The sequence below is a fragment of the Heterocephalus glaber genome, unplaced genomic scaffold, assembly GCF_053883595.1.
Source record: "Heterocephalus glaber isolate CG9 unplaced genomic scaffold, H.glaber_assembly_v1.0 deba00000738, whole genome shotgun sequence".
NCBI lineage: Eukaryota > Metazoa > Chordata > Mammalia > Rodentia > Bathyergidae > Heterocephalus > Heterocephalus glaber.
Genome location: NW_028258161.1, coordinates 1950270 through 1977021, shown reverse-complemented (window position 1 = coordinate 1977021; position 26752 = coordinate 1950270). Strand labels below are relative to the sequence as shown.

The window sequence follows — 26752 nt, the reverse complement described above, 5'->3', positions numbered from 1 at the left end:
ATTCGATCAACCAAGATAACCTGTCCAGTCCAGAATCTCCGACTATGAGTTCAGAAAAAGAGTTTTAGTCCAAAGTACTCAACTGACAAAATAAATAAGAACAGTCCAAAATAAATAAGAACTTTTTTCCCCCTCTGGATGCCACTGCATCTTACCAGACTGTCTTGCAAATCAGTTTTCAGAGTTCTGTCTCTCCTGTGAACTTAACATCTACTTTGAAGCAAAGCTAAGCAGTGACTCCTTTGTTTAGGCTGTTTGTCTTCTTCCAAAAGAGATAGGTACTGTTGACTCAGTGGGAACAACCAGGACTTACCAAGGATGGAAAATAAATTGGTCAAAATAAATATCTCCCAGAAAAGTGATCTTATTCTATACATATGGAGAACTCTCAATGTGCCAGGAAGTAAGTGAAGGAAATTGCTGATGAAGGGGCCAGACAAGAAAGCAGAAGTAACAGGAGCAGTTGGTGCAGTATTAAAGGATGACATCTGGGGGTGGGGGGGATTTCTTCCCCTGCTCTCTCAAAAAAAATAAGTAGTGCCTTCAGACACTGGAATATAGCAACATGAGGAAGAGGAGGAGGGAAATGGGTACCCAGGACCCAGCGAGGATCAGAAGTGAGAATTAAAGCCCACTGGGAGAGTGAAGAGAGAGTCTTCAATGTAGATGAAGGACCTGGCAAGTGGCCCTTTCTCTCTGAGCCCTGACTCACTGTGTGGGAGGAGCAGCTTAAACCTGCAGACCCATGATGACTACTGGCAACCCCAGAGGCCTCCATGGAGAAATGCACCAGTAGAACATAGCAGTGAATGCAGCAGACTGCAGTGGCTGGTGAGTTATTCAGGTTCAGATACCCCTGCCAGGAGAGGGCAATTGGCCTGTAGCCATCTTGGAGAGGGGCCCACTGAGCTCGGAACTCAGAGCAGCTGTGAGCTAGCTTCATCTAGTGACTCCTATTACCAGAGTGAGATAGAACCAAGTTCAAGTTGGCAGGAGGTCAAGGAGCCAAGTTCAAGCTGGAAGGAGACACATGGAGTGTTGCAGAGTGAACTAATTGGGTTCCAGCCTCACAGCCAGAAACCAACCTGAACTTCAGTAGAACTAAAGGCTTGTTGGGACTTTCCACTACCCTACAATAAAGGTATGGCTGGCTTTCTGAGATTAATCAACACAGATCTGTGCTCTATCTGCCCACTCTACCAGTGACAACAGAGACATGCCCTGAAGTGGACTTTTTTTTCTTTTGTTATTTTTTGTTTTCTTTCTCTTCTTTTTTCTTCATTGTTCTTGTAAACATTGTTTCTAGTTTTCCTGTTGTTGTTATTCTGTTCTGTTCTTGTTTTTTTCTTCCTTCTCTCTTTCCTTCCTGTCTTCTTCTTCACCAGTTTCCCAAAGTTGATATAATCCTGCTTTGTCCTCCACCCTTGCTTCTAATCTCTTCTCCTTATCCTTCTCCTTCTTCTTCTATTTCTATATTTTTCCTCCTAACCTCTTTTAAATTTTCTCCACTTGGGGTAAAATACCCATATTAAGGGCATATTTACTGTATACAATTTTCTGGTTTGCTTTAGATTTTGTTATATAACAATAAATATAGTTCATACAGTTAGAGGTGACAAATTAATAGTTACCACAGTTTGTCATTTTCTGGGCTGCGTTTAATGATGTCTTTATTGCTGATTGTACTACTTTAGCCAAGGTGACACAATGTCACCTGTTCTAATCAGTTGTCCTTCCTAGTATACCAGGACTGAGATTGGCTAAGGTCATAAACAATACCATAGGCCAGTGCCAAACCCAGAGGTTAGGCCAAATAGGCAGCAACTTTTCATCCCCAATAAATTGAAGAGGTAGGATCTTGCAACAGACTCAAAACCCAAAAGCCTGCTACACCTGGAAGACATCTCTGAGAAGTAATCATTTCCTAAAGGTTCTCAATATTAGCAAATAAAACTACCATGGGCATTTTACAAGCATCAACCCAGGAATTAAATTTTTTAAATAGAAAATAAAAGACACATAAGCAAGATGCAACCCCAGACTTCCAGCTCACCAAAGGCAAACCCAAGGGGCAATGAGGTGGAACAATTTGAGAACAAGTAGTACCTTAATCTAATTGGTCAGTTTGAGAGGCATAAACTGGGCATTCTCTTCTCAGTGTCTTCTTTATCTTTGTTGGGAGGGCATCAGCTACAGGGAAGTTGAGCTCTCCCAGGAGCCTGCTCCATCCGTCTGGCCTGTGGCTAACCAGAGAGTTGATCTAGTCAAGAGGTCTAGTTGAGTCTCCCTCTGAGCTAAATCCCCCAACTTGGCCTTTGTCAATGATGAAGGTCATATCTCAGCTCTCATCTGCTTATTGTTTTGTCTTATATTTCTCAATATGTTCAGAATACACATGGGAAAAGGAGTGCTACTCATGGGGGATCCTGAGAAACCACAGTTATGTCAGGCCATGTACCAAGACTCTCTGGAAATGCACTTGAGAGATGTGGCTGCTGGACATATCACCTGGACCACAGTCCTTCTGATTCACAAGTTCATTCTGAGGAATGGCCTTGCCCTCTCATCCTATATCAACTGCCTCATCTACCAGTCTAGTCCCCCTCCCAAAAGGAGACTGTGGGGTTACCTAGTCCATTTTTAATGTACCATCCCAGTTCCAAAGGGACATCATTTCCTCTGCTAGGCCTACTTCTCATATTTTCTCTGGAATTTTGTCAAGTATCAATGTCAGGCTTTGGAAGTTTACTTTTTCTTTTTTTTTAAAAGAGGCCACACACTACTACTTCACTCTCCATGATTCTTTGGAGTTTAGGGCAGCATTTCTGTGATGACATCTATGATTTCTTAAGCTCCCTTGGTGGTAATTCATCTGGCCTTGGGCTCATTTAAAGACTCGATACTGTTGCCTGACCTATCTTAGATTTCAATTCCCTCTCAGTCATGTTTGCTGTACTTTTCCCAGTGTCAAGTTCATTCTGCTTGATAGAGAACTCAGAGGTGATTGCCCTCCCTCTCTGTCATCTGTGACCATTATCCCATTACCCCACGCCCTGGGCCAATCATTCCATCCTCACTTTAGCTTCTTGTTTCAAAGGTAATTCCAAAAAAATTTTTAAGTTCATAACAATTCTTACAGGCTAAAACTCCCCCTGAACTTTACCCACTCTGATACTATTTTGAACATCCATACTTCTCATGTTTCCCTGTTTATTTGTCCATCTTTTCATGTCTTATACTTGACCTTTCAATGTGTGGAACCATCTAGCCCCATCTGTGTGGTTACTTAGCTCCCTGGTAGACCTCCACCCCTATACTTCCACCTCCTCATCCAGGTCCTGTGTGCTCAAGCATTCTCAGAGACCGTCCCATCATATTACTTCATGCTGGTGTTTCTTTATTTATCCTCCATATCCTGCACATTGCTAGATGCATGTCTAAAGCCACATGTATTGTTTTTGTCACAAGTTCCTTTTTCTTCCTGCTGAGAAGACCTAGAACTTCCACTATTCTATTCAATGTCAAGCTCCTTGTCCTCTACAATTAACACATGATAGCCTGGCATTTTTCTCATTGGTCTTGAAATTTTGTTGAAAACCACCTCAGTCAGAGGAGCACTTTCCTTGCTAACTACATTCTTCCCCACCCCCTAAGCTTTCTCATTTGTTGTCAAGATACTCAGGGGATAAGTACTGCCTTGAATATCCACAAGAACATACCTTTCCAAAGACCTTCATCATCTGTAACATATATAACCACCTACTTTCTACCTCCTGTCATTTGGTGACAATTAAATCAGGAGAAATCTATAGCAGTCTATGCAAATACTCCCACGAGTCCATCTGTCTCTCTCCATCATCTGCCCTGAGCAGCGGGCCTGTCCGTCCTTGTTTCACTACTGCACATATTTCTAAGCCCTGTCCCACTATCTACACAGTCAGAATCCCATACAGATCTGGGAATCCAGGCCTGCTCTCTTCTTGCTATACTGGGAGAAAAATAGCAATATGGGTCTGCCCCAGGACCTAGCTGTTCTTTCTGAGAGTTCCACAGTCTGGTGTCAGTTGTTCTTGCAGGAAGCCCCAGTGGCCCTCCTCAAGAGATAACTAGGAAAACGGGTTTCCTGTCCTTGGAACACAATCTCCCTAGGGAGAGAAGGGCATCTGTTCAGAGAAGGGATACCTGATCAGTGCCTGGACTTCCTGGGAATGTTTCCAGCCCACATCCTAAAAGACAGGGAGCAATAAGGAGAAAGACATTCGGCGTGATGTATAGAAGGATACAGTTTCTCCATGGCTAAGGAGGCTTACCTTTCAGCTGTCATATTTCTGTAGCTGTCATATTTCTGAATTCTACCTCTGTTTAAGGACAAGCATGTACAGCTTGCTATATTGTCACGTCTGACTGTGGGCCTGTCTGGGGAGCAGAGAGTCAATGCTTGGGATTAGGATGGGCAACTCACAGCTCTCCTGAGCTGCAATCTCTGCACAACCAATTACGGGATATTTAATATTGTGCTCAGGGCCTTGCATGTTGCAGCAATTAACTCTGACTGTCATAACTAAAATTCTTTAATGAAAAATTTATTCTCTAACCATTCTGAAGCCTACACGTCCAAGATCAAGGTTCTGGCTGATTTTAACCTGTGGATATTTACTCTAAAAGAGCCCATAAAAACTAACACAAGATTCGGGGATTTAGCTCAGTGGTTTTGCCACTTGCTGTGCAAGCACAAGGTCCTGAGTTCAATCCCCAGTACCAAAAAAAAAAATCAATTTTTGGGCCAGGGATTTAGCTCAGTTGTTCTGGCGCCTGCCTCACAAGCACAAGGTCCCAAGTTCTATCCCTGGTACCAAAAAAAACAAAAACTAACACTATATCTCATTTGTGGGCAAAGACTAAGTCTCATGTTGCTGTAGCTCGGGGAGACATTGTCTGAATAGTGAAGGAAGGAGTCTTTGAGAGTGGGAAAAAATTTGTGTTCGAGTTCTAATACTGCCTCTGCCTACCTAAGTAACCTCAAATACATTATTTAAAGTCTGTGAAGATCAATTTCCTTATCAGTAAAATTGGTTTAACAATTTCTATTCCATACACTTGTGGGGAAGAGTAAATGAGAATATGCACTTAAGGTGTATTCTTAGAGCACCCATGTACACACACACACACACACACACGCCCACACACTCAATAAATTGGTGACTACACGATTCCTCATAGTGCCTGCTTGGGACCATACCACAGAGCAGGAGTTTAGTACACTTTATAATTCTTTGATTCATTGTTCTGTTCACGAGTGTGGTGAGCGTCCCTTACCAGCTATGCAGCTCTAGTGAGACTTGATCAACACTCATGGGTCTAGAATGGGACAGTATTGGTGGAGCGGAGAAAGAGACAGAGAAATCCCAAAATGGTCAGCCTCTCATTCCACCCCCAAATGCAGAAACTATTGGTTCATAAGCCTGACTAAGACGATGACCGAAAGGAGACTAATGTACATGTCAAATGGGTGAATCATAGCTCATTCCAGCTTTTTCATGACTAGATGTCTTGGAGTCCCAGTTGGACCGGGCTTTCCCCAGAGCAAGGTCATGACAGGTAACCTGGGATGGAAGGGACCGAAAGGAAGTCTCGATGAGCCCAGTGCTCTGTTCTCTGCCCAGGCAGGGGCCATATCTGGGGCCCATGTTTTATTATTTCTCCAATTTATGAGACAAGCCTTTGTCTTAAAACCAGTGAGAGTGAGGAATAGTTTCACAGAGAAATACGCTGTTTGATCCAGCTGTTGAAATGTGCCAGTTTATGAGTATTTAATCAATTTGCTCCAGAGGATGGGCTGAAAATGCCCAGGATTAAAACCCAAGTTTCACCATTTGTCATGGAGTTCACATTTCTTCTTCCAAGTCATAGTTAATTTAATGTTTATAACTTTACTAAAGCGTTGCTTGGTCTTAGGAGTCCTGTCTCCTATATTAGTTGACACTCGTGAATAGTTGAAAGGAAAAGCAGTAATAAAAAAAAGTAGCTAGCACTCACTTTGGCAGCACATATACTTAAAAAAGTAGCTATACTAATAGATCATCTGAAATAGAAAGAAAAGGGGCAAAGGGAAAGGGGAAGTGGGAGGGGTAGGGGAAAGGAAAGAAGGGAATGGAATTAATATGAGAAAATGAGAAAAAGGAAACAAAGTCTTTGTAAATAGGGAGGGATGGAGTGGTGGAAGAGAGGGTAGGGGAATGGGGAAAAAATAAAAACCAAGAGAGTATGTAAAGGTGCATGTCTCCAATGATGAGTGTCATTATATTGTACACCTAAAATGTACCAATAAAAGGATATACTGAAAAAAGAAAGTAGCTATACTGTCCATTTACCCCATCCCTCTTTTTTCTTAAACTTCCAAATATTTCTTAAACTCTCAAATATTAGGACAACTACCAAATTATTAGCAGTACCATGGGCTAGGTACTATTTTAAGTAATTTATAGGAATTGCATTAATTTTCAGAGCAACCATATAATTATTATCAATAATTACATTTAACAAATGAGGAAACTGAGACAGAGGAAGCTAATTAACTGACCCAAGGTCATAGAATTGAAATCCAGAATCTCAACACAGGCTAACTCCTAAGTCTATACTTTTTACCATTTTACCAAATACCCTGGGCACATCACATGCAACCACATCCCTATGCCTTTGCCCATACTTTTTCCTCTACCTACAAGTCCTTCCTAGAGGCTGTAATCCCTGAACTTGGGAGGCTGAGGCAAGAGGACTGCTGTGAGCTTAAGGCTAGCCTGAGAAACACAGTGAGTTCAAGGCCAGCCTGAACTACATAGACTCTGTTTCAAAAAATATACATATATACATAATATGCATACATACATGCATATAATTTTCCTCTTGGCCCTGCCCCATCATTCAGAAAGCTGCTACTCATCCTTCAAGATCATCAAGCCTTTCTCTGACCCACTGGGAATGTTAGGCCTGGGCTGTCCTCTCTGCTTCCATAGCATAGTGCACAGATCACGTCCATATTCCTGCTGTACAAATGGGAATGCAGTTCATGCATCTGTCCCCACTAGGCCAGATAACACTGAGGACCCTCTGAGATAAGTCTATGTAGTCTTTATAACCCCCAAAATCAAGCACATTGTTGCCATTCCAAACAATTGTTGAAAATAAATTCAAAAGCAGGATTTGGCACCAAGCTGTTCGAATTCAGCAAACCACTTGCGTTAAAGATCTAAACCTTATAATAAAAGGAGTTGACATCTAATTTTTGTGCTGCAGATTTGCCAAAAATGAAATAGGATCATGGGGGCCATTAACTTCTCAGAAATGTTTTTCTTACCTCTCCCCACAGTGCTTGCCTGAACAACTGCGACCACCCTTTCCTGGGCCTGGCCTCTCGTCTTGCCATTCCAACTAATCCCCCTTGGTATGACAGGATGACCTACTAACCCAATCCAACCATGTTATTTATTTCCTATCACCTTTCGACATCCCCACCTCCACCTCTGCTCCCCCAACCCCAAATGCCATCATGAAACTCTTTTTGTGTGTGCAATTCCACTTGTCCAGGAAGCTATATGCATTTTTAAATATTTAAATAATATTCATTTCAACCTCAGCGTGGATAGTTGGAGAAGGTGCTGAGGTCATCCTGTAGGCTCAGAGTGGAGAAATTTTAAACTCATTGGTTTTCCATGCTGACCAAGTTCTATTTGGCTGGGAGCAAACAAATCAATTGCATCATTTTTCACTTAATTAGTCTTGAAGCTGCTGGTCCGGGCATTCTCACTGCAGAGCCAGCACAAACCATGCCTTCTGCAGCCACTCCCCATCAGTCAGTAGATGTGTTCTTCCTCCACAGCTAAGTTCAAGTCCTACAGTTACTCCCTGGTCTCCCATAGCCCTCTGCTTACATCCATACTGGAAACCTTTCTCACTCTGCCTCATGGAGTAGGTGTCTGACTCCCCTCGGTGCTGAGTTCTGAAAAGACAAAGACAGTACTCACTCATCAACTATCCCCAGGGCCTGGCATAAATCTGGTACCTACTGGGGATTTAGCTCAGTGGCACCTCACCTACCTGGGAAGCACAAGGTCTTGAGTTCAATCCCCAGTACCAAAAGGAAAAAAGAAATCTGGTATCTAATTAATTTTCAATCAGGGATGTCACTTACGATGAAAATCATAAGAGCCATGCTTAAGGACTAAATTTAAACTTCTCATTTTACTTTAAAAACTGGATGGGTATCCTACTGGCCAGCAACACAGAATGCCCCCCACCCCAGGATATGCATGTATCCAACTGTTAGAAGTTAAATCCCTGGTATCTGACTTATATCCTCTTCCTAGTCCATGTGGATGAACTTATTGGGTTGCCAAAAAACAAGTAAGCAGCCTAATGTCGTGCTAGTTATAGAGTCATTCAGAGAGTTAGAGGACCGTGATGATGTGTATGGTAGAGAATATGAGTGCTCCTTTGTGGATCAGTGGTCTTTGCGTAGTCCTAGTTAGAATGCAACCCACAGCCCCCTTTGATCTTAGTTTGCACAACGCAGTGGTTGCCAACAATTACTCCAGTTATGCCCTTAACCTAAGGTCCAATCCCTCCATTTATGTACTGTCCTTTGAAAGGACATCACTCTAGCAATTTTCCTCATTCTCTCCTGCCTCATTATACTTTTCTCTCTTTATTGGATCATGTCCATCATTTTACAAACGTACTATAAAATCTCTTGAATTATAAAAAAAGAGAATCCTCCCTTAATATCACATCTCTTTCCAGTTATATGATAATCACAAAACTAAACTTTGAAGGAGTTTTATATATTCATTATCTCCACTTCCTCTCACCTTTTTCCTTTGAATTCCATTCAGATTGGACTGAGACCCAACATTCTACCACATATTTGCCAATCAAAATCACTAATGACCTCCATGTTTCCAAAACCGATTCCACTCTCAGCTTTACCTTACTCATTCTATCAGCAGCATTTAATATAGTTATTTGCTCTCTTTTTCTTCACTCTCTTCACTTCTGGGATATCATTCCTTTGGTTTTCTTCCTACCTTAGTAGTCATTCCCTCTTGTCTCATTTCCAGTTTCTCCTCCCCACCCCAGTGTGTGTGCATTGCACAACCCAAGAAGCAGTTCTTAGACCTCTTATCTTCCCTACTCACAAGCATTCCTTAAATGATTTCATGCATTCCCACAGTTTTACATACACATCCAGCTGAAAACTCCCAAAGTTATACGCCTCTTTCTCCAATGCCTCCTTAAACTTCAGACAATAATTCACACCGCAAACCTCACTTGACTGTTGGTAACTCGCCTAACCCAATTTGATCATGTACAACCCTTTCTTTTGTTTGATAAATAATGGCAGCTGCCATTGAGGCTATATTAGAGGTAAGCTAAGCTATTTTTGCACAAACTCACTATCAGTTAGTGCCTATCATTATGGGGTCAGTCACTGTGCTGTTCATAGCATCATTTGGAACATATGCCTATAACGTATTAGTAGTGTCGTTCATATACCAACTCCTCACTCCTCAGTGGGGAAGGATCTGTGTTCCAGACTCATTGGTCAGTGCTTAGATAGCTTCTGTTCTCTAGAAGAAGACCTCAGCTCCCTGGCCTATAAAATGGAAATGATGAGACCAGATCTGGCAACAAGGCAGATTGGGCTAATCCAGCCTCCCTCTGGCCTCTGCATATAGGAATGCCAGATAAAATGTAACTAAGAGAAATATTTACACACACAGCCAAGCTAGAGAGAAATTGAAACCCCTAAGTGCTGAAAGCATAGGGGAAATCCAGAGCCAAAGCAGTGTACTCCAAGTAGGTTCATGGAGAAGGACCACAGGACACTGTGCCTACATGTGGGCTCAAGGGGCCAGATGGTAGAAACAACACCATTACAGGGACCGGAGAGGTGGCTTTGTGCTTGGCCAAGATGGGAAAATGAAACCAAAACCTACAAAATCTGGGAGTCTTGAAGGCTTTCGCTGTCTGTGAATAGAGATCAGAAAGTGCTCACTTTACCCTCCTATCTCTAGTCTGGAGAAATCATTAGAAATCTTGTCTTTTGGGGCCTGGGATTTAGCTCAGTGGTTTCGCTGCCTGCTGCACAAGCGCAAGGACCTGAGTTCAATCCCCAGTACCAAAAAAAAAAAAAAAAAGAAAAAAAAGAAATCGTGCCTTTTGTTTCAGACTTTGCCTGGCAAAGAAAAAGAATCCTTTAAATACTAAAACCTGAAGTGCTGGAGGGGTAACATCCATGACGGTGTATCAGTTAGGATGCTTGACTGGAGGTATCAACTTTCATCAAAATGAGCTTTAAAAATTAGGAAATTTATTATCTCTAATAACTAGGGATCTAGAAAAAGGGCAGGCTCCAGATGGCATGATCAGCAGCTCAGTAATGTCAAGTTGAATTTAGTGTTTGTTCAAGTCTTCTATAACCTTGATTTTTTTGTGTGCTTGAATTGTCCATTTCTTTCTGTAATTATGTCAAATTTTGCTTTACTTAACAAATAGGTCCAGGATTTCCTTATAAAGTATTTCTTTTATTATTCTATAAAATAAGAATATTTAAGATCCCCAACAATGCTTTTTTTTAACATCTATTTTGTTTGATTGCAATATTGTAATAGAAGTTTGGATTTAGTAAGTTTCCCTAATTTAATTTTTTTCTATTCTTTGCTTTTAAGATTTTGGCATTTTTACATTTAAGATATATATCTTAAAGGAAGTTATATCTCCGTATTTCGATGAATGGTATAAATTATTTTATATCAGTAATTACTGATACATTTAGCCTGATTCTAGTCTTATTTTATACCTTCTATGCACCATGATATTTTCTGTTTTGTCTCAATTTTTCTTTTTCTTTCTACTTTGATCAGTTTTTCATTTTATTTATTTAAGAATGAAAGTTTCACCATTCATGGTGTAAGATTAATATGAAGCTAATACAATCTTATTGCCTAAAATCAACAGAGAATATATTTCAAAACTTAGATATGGATACAGGAAAATCCCAAATATAGCAAGTTGAATCAAGAAGTCTAAAAAGAAAGTATTATATTGTAAGTAGAATTTATCTGGGTGGGCACCTAAGGATTATTTAACATCTAGAAATTCTAATTATATAATTTATCATATTAACAGATTCAAGGGAAAATCCATAGATAGATTCAAATAAAAACAGGAAAACATTTGATAGAACCCACATGACTCTTAGTTTGAAAGTAAATAGAAAAGAGATTTTTTGGGGGTAGGAAAGAAGATACCTACCAAAAATTAACAGCAAACACAACACTGAGTTTTATAGTATTGGAAACCTTCCCATCAAATTCAGGAACAAGATACAAGATCCCAATGATGAATGTAACTGTATTGTATACCTAAAATGTGCCGATAAACTCAGCGAAAAAAAATTCAGGAACAAGACAAAAAAATCGCTGGTTTTGCCACATTTAGTGTATAGCCCAAACCTTTAACAGTGCAATGAGACAAGAGAGGATAAAAAGAGTGAAAAATAACCAAAATGCATAATAGATACCATGAAATAGGAAGAAAATGTTCAAATGGATAGGGGAACTAGGGAGGGGGAGTGGGGGAGGGAAAGGGAAAACAAGGAAGGGAAAAATGAGAAAAGAAAGAAAAAATGGAAACAGAGCTTTTAAGGAGGAGGGAAAGAGAGGTTGTAGGGAGGGTAGGGGAATAGGAAGAAAAAAGAATCAAGATGTAGGGCCTGGAATTTAGCTCCGTGGTTCCACCACCTGCCTCACAAGCCCAAGGTCCCAAGTTCGATCCCTGGTACCCCCCCGCAAAAAAGAATCAGGATGTATCATGTACAGGTACAAATTCCCCATGATGAATGAAATCATTATGTATACCTAAAATGTACCAATAAACTTAATTAATAAAAAAAAGACTGAAAAAAGAGTGAAAAACAAAGAGACAGAGGATTAAAGGGAGAGAAAGAAAAGGATTTCAAAAGAAACAAAATTCTTTTTGTTCTCAATGATAGGATTATCATATACTATCCATATATTAAGCCAAAAGAATAAGAAACAATAGCTTTTAAAAGTTTACAAGTTTTCTGGATGTTTAAAACATAAAACAAAAAATGCTGTGGTCTGGATTTGGTCCGCGTGTGTCCCTCAAGGGCTCAAGTGTCAGAAGCAGGGTCCCTAGTGAGGTGACAGGAGAGTGATGGGCATCACAGGAGTTGGTTAGGTCCTTGGGATGCTGCCCTTGGCTGGTTTCCAAGACCCAATTGTTATAAAAAGAGAAAAATGACAATCCTGATTCTTCCCCTCACAGTGGCTCCTTCTTGCCACATGAGTTCTTCCTCTTCTTCTCCCTGCTCAGTCTGCTACCATGATGTCATATGCCCCAGAGGCCTCACAAGAGCAAAGCTGATGCCAGTGACATGCCCTTGAGCTAAACCACCTTCTTTCCTTTATAAAACATTCAGCCTCAGGTATTTACTTACAGTAGCAGAAAATGGACTAGTACAAAATATGTTCCCATGTATAATAATGAATGAGAGAAAATAAAATTTTAAAATTACATTACACTTATGAGTTAAGCTTGATCTGCACTCTGGGAAGCTAAGGCAAGAGGTTCCCAAGTTCAAGCCCAGCTTGGGCAATTGAGCAACTTGGTGAAATCTTGTTTCAAAATTTAAAAAGGCCTGGGGATGGAGCTTGATGTGAACATCCTTAGTTCAATCCTCTATACCAAAAGAAGGAGGAGGGGAGGAGGAGAACCAGGACAGTCCAATAAAGAAAAATAAATGAGGCAATGAACCCCATCAGTTGACTTGTTATTACACCAAATAAATTAAGATAATAGTGCAGGCACAAAGGTTGTGTACCCAAAATCCATTCTCCTCTAAATAAACCTCAATTCAGGTTAGGAATGTGACCATTAAACACATGTCTTCTCAGCTTCTCTCGCAGAGAGAATGTGAAAGTGTCCATGTGACCCCGGTCTAACCAGAGAGATGTAAGTTAACTGAATATAAAAGCTATTTCCGAGTTAGTTGAGAGAAGGGTAAGTGGTGAAACTGGGTGCCAGAGAAGGAAGTGGAGAAGGTGTGTGAGACCTACTCATGAAGATGGGGTGTGAAAGAGGCCAGAGAAGTATGGCAGGACCTGGGCAGAGAAATGATCTCAAGAGAGGAGCGTTTGCATTGTTTTCAGATCTAGAGTTATCAGAGTGTTATGGCTTGTGTCTCCATGTCGCCCCACAGCCTCATGCTGTCATGGGTGGGGCTTTTTCTGGAATTGATTCCTGGTGCAGTGCTAGGCTCAAGGGCACTAGGATTGAGGGTGAGAGTCCTGCCTGCCCTAAGTGATCTGCATGAGATAAACAGGGCAGAAAAATACTGTTGAAGCCCCCTCCCCCTTCCCTTGTTGCTTTTGCTGTCTTCTGCCTCCCCACCTTGGAAGCAGTGATTATGGACTGAAACCTCTATGAACTGTGAGCTAAATAAACCTTTCCCCCCCTTTAACTTCAGGTGTCGGGTGTTTTGTCACCACAGGAGAGAAAAGTAACTAAGACACAGTGTTGCTGGTCCAACGGAATGGGGGGAACAGAGAGAGAGGAGAGAGAGAAAGAGAAAGAGAGACAGAGAGAGGGAGGGAGGGAGAAAGAGAGAGAGACAGAGACAGAGACAGAGGGAGGGAGGGAGAGAGAGAGACAGAGAGACACAGAGAGAGAGAGATAGGCTGCTGGAGAGAAAACAAACCCTTAAAGACATGAAGAAGTCCTTGAGACAATGGGGAGAGGAAACCCAGAAGATAATGGAAAGACCTGCTTTTAATGGAAACAAGAATATATCTTCTATTGTTACCAGGGGAAAGAAAATGTGTTTAAGCTTCAGATTTAGTAGCAGGAAGATGAAGGAGTTCACATCAGACAGCCTCTAATTTTTCAATATCGGATGAAGTATAGTGATCACTTGGGTAAGAAGAAAGAGCTACAAGTAGTTCGGGGAGGGAGAAGTAGAAAATAGTCTGCCCTCTCCCCTACATCACAGTGGTTCTTATTTCCTCATTTCTTTTGTGGCAGTTATAACAATCTTTAAGTATAGTGTTTATTTTTTCATGTTTTCATTTATTATCTGCCTCCCCTACTAAAATGTAAGCTCCATGAGGGGCAGGCATCGGGCCTGCGTTGTTCACCATTAGACCCAATCCCTGACACATGCCCAGTACTCAGTACATCCTAACAAAATCATTAGCTGAAAAATGGAAGGATCAAGTGTATTATTGCATTCAATGCTCAATAATGATTAGAGAATAAAAATACCCAAGTGGAGGCCAGGCAACTAAGACCATTGTCAAGTCACTTGCCAAACCTGTCTTTCCCAGACTATTCCTGGGCTTCAAGGACACGGTGAAAACCCACTGACTTCCACTCACCCCCAGCTCCTGGCACAGATCCCCATGCCCATCCCAGCACCCGGCAGGTAGAACCTTAAGGAAAATTCCCAGAATCTCCAAAATCACCAAGATTTGATTTGTTTGTATTTTCTCTCAGGGAGCACATGGATTTGAAGATGGCCTTAACTGTCTATTGCTCTTGAGTCAATTAAAAACCCAGCACCGCGTCCTGAGAGCTTCTGAAAAAGAAGAAAATGCAATGCAGGGGGATCTCACCTAAGTCTCTTTATTTACAAAGCAGCCTGGCTTGATCTTTAAGCTTCTGTCAGCATTCTAGTGAGGCAAGAGAATTACAGTGTGAGGCTGAGACAGCCCCATAGCCACTGCCCCGGGAATGTAAGGAAAGGGGTCACAATATCATACTAAATGGTCAAAAACTGAAATCCTTCACACTAAAATCAGGAATAAGACAAGGATGTCCACTATCACCACTCTTGTTCAATATAGTTCTGGAAACATTAGCCATGACAATTAGACAAGAAAAAGAAATAAAAGGAATAAAGATAGGAAATGAAGAAGTCAAATTGTCATTATTTGCAGATGACATGATACTCTACATAGAAGACCCCAAGAACTTCACCAAAAGTCTTCTAGACTTAATAACCAAATTCAGTCAAGTAGCTGGATACAAGCTCAACACACAAAAATCAATAGCTTTCCTCTACACAAACAATGGAATCACTGAGAGAGAAATAGGGCAAACAATTCCTGTCACAATAGCATCCAAAAAACTGAAATACCTAGGAATCAACCTAACAAAAGAAATCAAAGACCTCTTCTCTGAAAACTATAGCACTTTGAAAAAAGATATTGAAGGGGATATCAGAAAATGGAAAGACATCCCTTGCTCCTGGGTAGGAAGGATCAATATAGTGAAAATGGCTATACTTCCAAAATTGCTATATAGATTCAATGCAATGCCAATTGAAATCCCAGCAGCATACTTCATAGACCTTGAGAAAACAATCCAAAAATTCATTTGGAACAAGAAGAGACCCAGAATAGCAAAAGCAATTCTGGGTAACAGAGACATGGCAGGGGGTATTACAACCCCCAGCTTGAAACTATACTACAAAGCTACTGTGATAAAAACAGCATGATACTGGCAAAGAAACAGACCCGAGGGCCAGTGGAACAGATTAGAAGATGCAGAAACAACTCCAGACACACTCAGCCACCTCATCTTTGACAAAGGAGCCAAACACCCTCGCTGGAGGAAAGATAGCCTCTTTAACAAATGGTAACAAATTGGGTTTCAACTTGCCAAAGACTAAAACTAGACCTATATCTCTCACCATGCACTAAACTAAAATCAAAATGGCTTGAAGATCTAAATATAAAAACAGAAACGCTGAACCGGCTGGAACAGAGATTAGGTAGAACTCTTCAAGACATTGGGGTATGAAAAGACTTTATGAATAAAACCTCAGGTGCCCGTGAACTAGCACAAACAATCAACAAGTGGGATCTCTTTAGACTAAAAAGCTTCTGCACAACAAGAGAAACCACCAGCAGTGTGAAGAGACAACCCACAATGTGGGAAAAAATTTTCACCAGCAGTCCCTCAGACAAAGGTCTACTATCTAGAATCTATAAAGAACTTAAAAAAATCAGACCTCCCAAATTTAAAGACCCAATCCAAAAATGGGCAGCTGAAATGAACAGACATTTCTCACACAAAGAAGTAGACATGGCAAATAAACATATGAAAAAATGTTCAATATCACTGGTCATTCGAGAGATGCAAAGGAAAACAATGCTGAGATTCCACTTCACTCCAGAAAGAATGGCTGCTATCACGAAATCAACCAACAACAAATGCTGGCGGGGCTGTGGGGAAAGAGGAACCCTGCTTCACTGCTGGTGGGAGTGCAGACTGGTACAACCACTGTGGAAATCAGTATGGAGATACCTCAAAGAACTAGGACTGGAAGTCCCATTTGATCCAGCTATTCCCCTGCTGGATATCTTCCCCAAAGAATTAAAAGAATCATACCACAGTGATATATGTGCACCCATGTTCATAGCAGCACAGTTTGTAATAGCTAAAAGTTGGAAACAGCCCAAGTGCCCATCAACTGGAGACTGGATCAAGAAAATGCGGTTTTTTAGTAAAATGAAGTATTACTCAGCCATCAAAAATGAGAAATTAGAGACATTTATAGCTAAATGCATGCACATTGAGGTGATACTCTTAAGTGAAATAAACAGGACACACGTGTAAATACCAAATAGTTTCTCTAATGTGAGAAACTGAAAGTGTAAATAAGGACTAAAAGGTATAATAGATAATTTGAAATAGGAAGAAAAGGGGCAAAGGGGAAGGGGAAGGGGAAGTGGGAGGGGAAAGGAAAGAAGGAAATGGAATTAATATGAGAAAATGAAAAAATGGAAACAAAGTCTTTGTAAATAGGGAGGGATGGAGGGGTTGAGGGGAGGGCAGGGGAAGGGTGAAAAATAACAACCAAGAGAGTATGTAAAGGTGCATATCTCCAATGATGAATGTCATTATATTGTATACCTAAAATGTACCAATGAAAAGATATACAAAAAAAAAGAAAAGGGGTCACAATGCCACCCCCATCTCACCATCCCCAATGCCCCCACTCCCGATGGCCTCATCCTGTTCACAAAGCTGAGTTGTGGCTGTGAGCAGACCTGTCTGCCTTCAAGGTCCCAGACTGAGCAGACACTGAAGAAAGTCAGCTCTTTGACAAAAGCTTAGAGGAAGGGCAGACAGCTCTGACAATGGCTCAGTGTGGGTTTGTAGGAAAGGAATGGAGCAGTGAGAACCTTCTAACAATCTCTTGGCTTCTGGGATCACTGGTCTTAATACAGGTGAAAGACTTAAGTAAGATCTGGCTCTGGAAGAGAAGTCACCTTATTTTTGACAGGTTATAAAATTGCATTATACAAGAGCCCAAGTATGTTTGTGCGCAACCAGTACCCAGCTCCAGCAAGGCTAGGAGCAGGCAAAGCATGAGTTAGTGGGCTTAACTAATGCTCAGCACTCACCCCAGGAGTGAACAAAGATCCTTCACATACACAGTGGGGTGCAGAGGACTCCGTATCACCAACTGTCCAGTACCGTTTCCCCCCCAAGAAGTGTCCCTGATCCTCTTCACTACAGCCTGCTCATCCTTCAACTCACTCTTCTCCAGCCTCTCCAAATCCTGCACCATTTCTCCAAAGTCTAGCTGCTGATCCTAGTCACCGAGGCACACTGTCTCTTGATATGCTCTAAATGTCTCTGAGTTTTACCTTACCTGCCCAACAAGAACAGAACAACTTTTATATATTGCAGAATCCCAGTGCCACCAGGGTAGATGTTCAGTAATAATTGATTTGTATGTTCCTCCTAGTATGCTCCTCCTGGCCAAATGGGTATATATAGACAATCACATAATAATATTAATAATAACAATAGCTACTATATTTGAGCATTCACTGTAGAACAGGTACTAGGCTAGTTAATTTGCATTCATTAGCAAATTTAAATTTCTCAACAACTTTATGAAGTAAGAACTATTTTAATTCTCATTAAACAGATGGGGAAATTGAACCTTAACCTAAAGTTGTATTTTTAACTAATAAACTGATTCTGGAGTAGGGTACATATTTTACACGCATTTTTTGCATATACACATATAATTTATACACACATCTATATGGTATATACACATATGTAATTTTGGAAACAAGTCTCGGCTCAACCAGTCCCAGCAACCAGAAGGAAGCTCCCCACCTCCATCCCAGGCTCCTAGGGCAGAGAAGCTCAACCGGTCCCGGCACCCAGAAGGAAGCTCCCCCACCGCCATCCCAAGCTCCTAGGGTAGAGAAGGTGAGCCATGTGGGCACCAGAAGCACTCCCTCCCCCACAAAAATGAGAAAACACATAAACAAGCCTCAAAAACAGAGTTCCAGATCACCTACAGAAACCCCAAAGGGAAATGAGATGGAACACTCTGATACTCAACCACCTGGACTCTCTGAACTGGCAACAAAAGAGGATCTGGGAAAAATGAAATCAGAAATAATTACTCAGATAACAACAAAGATTTTCCTCATGGTGCAAGACATGACTAATAAATCCAGAGAGGACATAGATTAAAAAATAGAGGATCTGAGGAACATGATGGAATCCCAACATAGGAAACAAATGAAATCCATAAAACAGTTACAAACAGATTTCCAAGAGATTAAAAACTCCATGGAAAGTCTGAGCAGCAGAATGAACCAATGTGAGGATAGAATTTCACATATAGAAGATAAGACTGCAATTAGTGAGGAGGAAAAGAAAAATGGCTTTAAAATTATAAGGGAACAAGAGAAATCAATCCAGCAGCTGCTAGACGATGCAAAGAAGGATAACATAAGACTGATTGGAGTCAATGAAGAAAGAGGAGAGAGTGTAGATGACATAAAAAAAAACTGTTCACAGAAGTGATGGCAGAAAACTTCCCAAGGAGGGGAAAAGAACTTGACATACAGATAAGTGAGGCATATAGGACTCCAGCTAGCCTTGATCAAAAAAAAATCTACACATAGGCATATAATAGTTAGGATTCCAGAAACAAGTCTCTCTGTTGCCCAGGCTAGTCTTGAACTCCTGCACCCAAGTAATCCTCCTACCTCAGCCTCCCAATTGGTGGGACTATGGATCATGCACCAACATACCCTCTTTATACAGAAAACTTGAGATGGGTCAATATAGGCCTTACTAATACTTTCCAAAAAGATTTGTAGAATAATAACTCCAAAAGGACTTTAGAACTCATCTAATCCAACTGTCCTGTCTGAAAGATCAAGGAAAGAAATGCCAGAGACATGGGATGACTTACCCAAGACTTCACAGCTAGTAAGAAACTGTGATCATGGTATATGGACTCTACCAACCATAATCCTACCAAACATGTTCTTCCTCTTCGTCCACACAAGTTTAACATCTTCAGGTCTCCAACTAGCAGGATTAGCTTTGGGGAGGCTGTTAGTCCACCCTTTCTGGACTGAGCAGGGCTCTCAGCAGCTCTCCTTTCCCTTTGTCCCATCCCTGCCATCTCCCCCCTCACCCTGTCCTCCAGCCCCTGCCTGGCCCGGTCCCCTTACACTGAATGCTTTGCCCCTGCCCTTAGCAAAATCTTCTCTGCAGCCGAGGGGAATACCAAGAAGCAGGTAGTCACTCAGGCTGTGGCTCAGGCAGCCCAATCTGGGTTTTTGACTTCACTGAAACCAAAGTACCCTCCACATGAGACAGAGAGGAGATATTTTACTCCTGTTTCCATTGGTCTGCCCAGGTGGGGAAGTGAGAGAAGCAGAGAATTGTGTTTGGGACTCTAATCCAGTCACAATCTAGTCAAGCTTGTGGCTGGCCACCAGAAGCAAAGCAGTTTTCAAGACACTTTGATCTCCTCAGTTGTCGTTGCCAAAGCTACCCACGCTGATATTTCTGGAGCAGAAGACACCAGACTCATGCACCTATTACAACAGGGGTTAGGGAAAAGTCTAGCATTCCAGACCCAGCCAACCAGATCGGAGCATTCCCCAGATGGGCCACTCGGGCAACTGGGAAGAGTATGACAAGAGAAGCAAACAGCTCGCTTCTGTCTGGGAAATAAAAAAGCATTTTGCTTTATTTCTAATCATTAACACTGATGGTCATGCACCCTACATATGACAAACTCTTCCCAAAAAGAAAGTCCAAACAACTCTGAGGAGGGTGTCTTTCTTCCTCCCCAAGTTAACTGGGACAAATACAATAATCAACCTCTCTGGGCTCCAGTCTATTCTTTTCCCAATCCATTTTTCAGAAAATAAATGTATTTTGTCTGTCTAATTAAGACTGCTTGCTTAAGCATCCAACCCATGGACCATTAGAGAACAAAGATGAACAAGGCCTGGTCCCTGGGAGACCAACGTGGAGCAGTCCATTTCCACCTAATATGAGAAATAATGAGTATATAAATCAGGTACCCAGGAAGCTTAGAGGGCCATGTCACTGTGCCATACAAAAGCTTATGTGCACACCCACATCTCTCCTAATTGTCAGTCAGCAGTTCTCTTCAGCAATATTCCAGTTCTCTTCTGCCACTGCCTACAGTGGGATTGTCTTCCCTATGGCCAGATGACTAACCTTGGCCAATAAAATGTGAGTGGAACTGACAAATTACTTCTGAATGGAAGTACTGATATCTACATGTCCATGTCCCCTTTCTCCAACCATCGCAAAGGACAACTTTCCAGGGGATGGGAGCTCCATCAATATGAGCCCAGAGCGAAGGGACAGGGAATAGGCTCCTGGCTGTCAAAAAATGGATTTGTACCATGAGTAAAATGCAACCATGTTGATTTAAGACTCTGTGATTTTAAGCTTGTTGGTTCTTGTAGCCTATCATAGCCCACCCAAATTCCTTAGGCTGGCACTCAAGTCCTTCCTACAAACCAGAGTACCCACCCTTCTAGGATTTTCTTTCATAAAATTTATGCAAACCTGATACTCCAGCCAAATCATGTTTACCCTATCCCAGCCACATCCAGCAGACTCTGACTGGCAGGCTTTCCTCATGCTGGTACCTTTGCCAAAATGCACTCCTCCACGCCACCTCCTTAGAAGCTCCAGCTCAGGAACTCCCTCCTCAAAACTCCATCCTGCATGACCAAGACTTGAGTTATACATGAATCCTATCATGAATGCCAGTAGCCCTATATGTATCCCACTCATGGGTATTCATCTTACAGAATTTTCTGGACTATCTGGTCCCTTATTTGTTTCTGTCCCCACTGTACTATAAACCCCTTAAAAAGAGGGCTTTAGGGCTCACTGGGCTCTGGGACCCACCTTCCATATAACTCACACTTTACCTTCAAATACCTTACACATGGTATTCAAAGAACACCATTTTCATGGGCTAGAATACTCCTTAAAACACTTTCTATGATTCATTTGGTCTTCTTTCTATATTGAAGATATGGTAGCTCTCTCACTCCTATTATGAACTGAGCCACTGCTAAATTCAACCTTTCAGTGTTTAGCTCAAATTTCTATTTCTGGCACACTTTCTTAGCCTTCTTCATTTTTTTTCTTTTCACCCACGTCCTCAACATTAGTTGTTGACTTCCTTTCAAAGGCCATTTTCACCAAGGAGCTAAAGCTGTGAACATTCAATAAATTACGGCTTCTGAGGGGTTGAGGTTTTGACACTGAGAAGGCAGCAAGCCTCTCTCCCCAGTCAAGGCACGCCCTTCTGCACCCAGCCTCACTGTGCACGACAAGCTCAGCCTCCACAGCTCTGCAGATGCTACACAACATGGCCCTCCAGGTCGCTGGAGAGCTGCAGAAGTTGTCAGTGATGTACTTTGTAATTCCCACTTTGAGGGTTCCTGTGATGATTAGAGTCTACCCCAACTGATGCCTGGTATACAACAGGCACTTAATAAGTGAAGGTCATTGTCGTTACAATGTACCCAGTGAGACCACACATGGACACATGTGTGCCCTAACACAGTGACCACAGGGAGCTCTAAGGGATGGACAGCAAGACCTCTCTCTTTTCCCCATGCTGTCCACCCATCCCTGGTGCATTGGTGCATGAACACACACACACACACACACAGAAACATCTCCCTTCATTGTTTGCAACTCCAACATCAGAAATCCTTTTGGAGTGGGATGGAGAAACAATGGCTAATGGATACAGGAGTACAGTTGGATAGGAAGGATAACTTCCAACACTGGATAGCACTATAGTTGACTATAGTTGACAACATTTAATGGTATATTTCAAAATAGCTAGTAGAGAGGATTTTGAACCTTCTCTACACAAAGAAATGATCAATATCTGAAGCAATGGATAATATTCTCCTGATATGATTGTTGTACATCACATATATGTATTGAAATGTTTCGGTGTACCCCATAAAGACATGTAATTATTATATATCAAAAAATTAAAAGTGTAAAAAGAAATCCTATCTTTTATGTTTGAAAATAGTATTCTATTTAAGAGAGGCTCTTGGGAAAATGAAGATGAGTTTCTGTGAGGACTTCAGCCTCCATCATTCAACATTTCAGAAGATGCAGTAGCCAGGGGCCAATCCAGGGGATGGGGCATAGGACAAAGGGGGTAGGAGGTTGAGTAACCAGCCCAATGTAGAGGCCAGGGCATGGGGTCCAGAGCACTATCCAATAATGTAAGGAGAGACCCAGAAATATAGAATGAGAATCATGAGTCTTTAGAACAGAGAGGGCCTCGGAAGTCATTTAGGTCAACCTTTGTCATATACATGAGGATCCTGAGCCCCAGAGACAGGAAGTGACTTGCGTATGAATGACCCCATTGACAAAAATGCTGGTTCCCAAATCCAAACTCCTGACCCCTGTTTACTGCTCTTTCTGCATCCTGAACCTCCAGGAGACAGGGGTTGTTAGGCCCCTAGACAATATTAGGGGGCCCACCCTGCAGCACTGTCCCGCCACATTCTCTCCTTGACCTGGTGGGGGGGTCCAAATTCTGCCCAAGTCCCCACTACAATCCCCTTTTTTGTATTGCCAACATTAACAGAAAATTCCAGTCATTTTTTTTTTAAGTTGGTGGAAAGGAGAGGAAAGGGGCTTCCCACATGCATGTGCGGAGCCCTGGCGGCCCCAAGGAAATGTGCAGCCGCTCCAGCTTCTGATGTGGGCTGTTTGTCAGCAGGGATTCCAGAAATTCAGCTGCTAAAGCAGCAACAGAAGTCTCTCTGCTCAGCCTCCCACATCTGCTCCTGGGCTCCGGAAGGGAAGGGGAGGGCAGCACAGGAGGCCTCAGAGCAGATGGCAGCTCCACTCCACTCCCTATGGGTGACTTCACTTGGGTAATTATGCCTGATGAGGAGGCAGGGAGAGCCCCTTGCCACTGATAATTATCCAGGATAAATAAACTGAGCCCTGCCTGGAGGTCTGGGAGAGATGAAAGATTAGTATTAGTGGCTGCTGGCCACAGGGCATCTACTAAGCACAAGCCCTTTACAAACCGTTTTTGGTTAATCTTTCCTACAAGCCTATGAGGTGCAGATTTTATTATCTCCATTTTACATGGAAAAAATCTAAAAATCAGAACATAGGAAAGCAGTACACCCCTGGTCATATGGGTAGGAAGTAACAGCATCAGGTTTCGAGCCTTAGTGTGACTCCAGCGACAGGGTCTTTCCTGGGGTGTCACGCATACTCACGACCTCACTGGTGACCCAACAATGCGTGCATCTGTTTAACTAATATGAATCCAGCCCTTGCTCTATGACACATAATAAAATGGCCCTGAGTAATGAAAGGCAAATAAGACACTGTTCCTCAGCCAGGGCCACACAATCTAGAGGAAAAACAAAAACAGAAACATCAACACCATCAAGGAGAAATTCTTCGGCAGAGAAGACATCCATGGATCTCTTTGTTGGATCGCTACCTCTGCACAGAAGTTACCTGGATGATTTTTATGGTTGGCAGACCTGGCCAAACAGAGGACATTCCTGCTCAGTGAGAAGCTCCCTTCTGCCGTGGCAGAGTTTTCTGGCCATGAGAGTCTGGCCTCATTCCTCAGGTTCCAGAACCTTCTTTCCTGATGGGATGGGGGTAGGTGCTAGAGAGTGGGAGGAACCTGCCCGGGATGAGCAGAATTTCCAACACTTGAGGCCAGACCAAGTTCACAAGGGCTTATTTGGCCTTTGAGCTAGCCACCTACAACTGGGTGACCCTGGTCCTATTCGCTTTCTAGGACTTGCTTCCCTCCTCTGCAAAACAGATTACAAAAAGGGTCTGATGCATTATTTGTAATTTTTTAAACAGCTAATATTACTAGAGGAAAAAGACCTGTGATATTCACTCTACAAAAAGAAAGGGAAGGGGGAGAAAGGGGAGATGTATAGTCAGCCCTCCCTATCTGAAGATTCTGCATCTGTCGATTCAACAAATCATGGATAGAAACTGGGAAAACTGCACCTGTACTGAACACATATAAACATTTTTTCTTGTCATTATTCCTTAAATAATACAGTATAAGAACTATTTACACAGTATTTGCATTAAATTAAGTATCATATGTAATCCAGAGCTATATACAGGAGGATGTGCATAGGTTCTATGCAACTACTGTGCCATTTTATACAAGGGACTTGAGCAGCCATGGATTTGGGTGTTCGTGGAAGATCTCGGAGTCAGTGCCCTGCAGGCACCAGGGGATGAGTATATCCACCTGTGGGAACAGGAACCTCCAAACCATGAGCAGGCAATAGGGGACTCACCAGTGCCAGTCAGGTCCCAGGAAGGTGGCTAGTGATGACCACAGCTCCTTCCCACATCTCCAAGACATCTATGGGAGTTAAGAGTGTTCAGCCAGACATCTGCCTCCTTACCAGGAGGCTGACTCCCTCGTGCCCTCCCATGGCCCCCACAGTAGTGAACTTCACCCTCGCAAAGCAAAGATAAGATCTGAGGGCTGAGGGGGGGGAGTGGAGCATTTCTACATTTTATCGGCCCTGGGAGGATCTGCAGAGGCTGGGCCTGGACAGTCACCCTCCAGGATGGGGCAGGAGGTGAGGTCCCGGTCCACACGGAGGTCTGGTGGTATGTAAGGTGATCCAGGCAGAGAAGAGGATGAGAAGTCATTGGAAAACTAGGCAAAGAACCAAAAACTGAAAAGGTAAAGAATATGATGGGCCAAATGCATGTGTGCATATTTACTAAGCAATCATTATTCACTAGGAGGGTGGTTCTTAGGGGCAGTGAGCAGTGCAGGCCAGAAATCCACATATTCAAGGCTTCTCCAATATAGCGGGCAGAGACCATCAGCACATTGACAAAGAAACATATATATAAGCTGATTTCAAGTACTGGTAAACTCTAAGAAGAAAATACAGTAAGACAATGTGCTACCAAGGCATCACGAAGTTGCCTAATTAGAAAGTTCAGGAAGAGCCTCTCTAAACATGGGGCAGGTAGGTTGGGTTCTACATGGTGAGAAAGCAGTGTCTTAAAAAAGATCTTCCAGGGCCGGCGATTTGGCTCAGTGGTTCTGCCACCTGCCCCAAAAGCACAAGGCCCTGAGTTCAATCCCTGGTACCCAAAAGAAAAAAAAAAAAACAGACCTGCCATGACAGAGCAAGGTTGGCATGTTCAAAACCAATGCCAATGGATCAAGGGAGCAAGGGAAACACAGAAAGCAGCCTACATGCCCATCAACAGATGAATGGATAAAGAAAAAAAAATGTGTGTGGGGGGGGGTGAAGGAGTACTACTCAGCAATAAAGAAGAAGAAATTTGAGTCATTATAGGAAAACGGATGTACTTTGAGACCATAATGCTAAATGAAATAAAGTGTCTACATAAGGTTATATCACATGGTTCCCCTTATACAAGAAACCCAAAGCACAAATAATTTAGGAGCAAAATAAAAGATAATAATAGGAAACAGGGAGATAGACCTTGTGGAAATGGGAAGGGTATCTGGAGATGGGGGGTACAAAAGGGAGAGTAGGGAAAGGAGACATAAAAAGGATCAAGATGTGCTATATATGTCTATGTACCAACTCCCCACAATGGATGTGTTCATTAGGTATCACCAACATATACTAATTTTTAAAAGGGAGGGACAGCTAGGTGGGACTCAGAGTAAAAGGTCATCCAGGTCATGATAAGCTTTCTTCCTGTGCTTGGTCTTGTCGTGCACACCCGTAATCCCAGCATTCGGGAAGCTGAGGCAGGAGGATTGCTACAAGTCTGAGGCCAGCTTGGGCTACACACAGTAGTGAATTAGTTCAAGGTCAGCCTGAAGTCCATCATAAGACCCTGCTTCCAAAAAAATGAAAGAAGGGGCCAGGGATTTAGTTCAGTGGTTCCACTGCCTGTCTCGAAAACACAAGGTCCCAAGTTTGATCCCTGTACCAAAGGAAAAAAAAATGAAAGAAGGAGGAGAAAGAGAAGGAGAAGGAAGAGAAGAAGGAAAGAGAGGAGGAAGAGGCTTTTGGAGGTAGTTAAGCAGAGAACTTACATGGTCTGATATCTGCTTTAGAAAGATAATTCTGGCTACTACGCAGAGTTTCAATTGAAAGAGTGGACTTAAGGTGACCTATTATTAAAATATTATGAATGGGATTCAGTGCATTAGAAAATAATCTCCAATGATGAGGTAAAGTTTATCCCATAAATACATATAAGGTTAGGCCAACACTATACACTCTAGAAATCTATGATTATATCTTATCCCAACTTACAAATGATAAAAGCATACAATAGGACAATAAGGGGCAAA

The 26752-nt window shown here is 42.2% G+C and overlaps 1 protein-coding gene and 1 long non-coding RNA gene across 4 annotated transcripts in view; one reads left to right on the top strand and one right to left on the bottom strand.

The window, feature by feature from the left end:
* Window positions 1–26752, bottom strand: part of Uck2 (uridine-cytidine kinase 2) — a 167152-nt gene that overhangs the window by 38540 nt on the left and 101860 nt on the right. The gene's annotated exons all lie outside the window — the stretch shown is intronic.
* LOC147829117 (uncharacterized) lies at window positions 23636–24479 on the top strand. The gene is made up of 2 exons (XR_015449476.1): window positions 23636–24046; window positions 24292–24479. It is a non-coding gene; the product is annotated as an uncharacterized LOC147829117 (long non-coding RNA).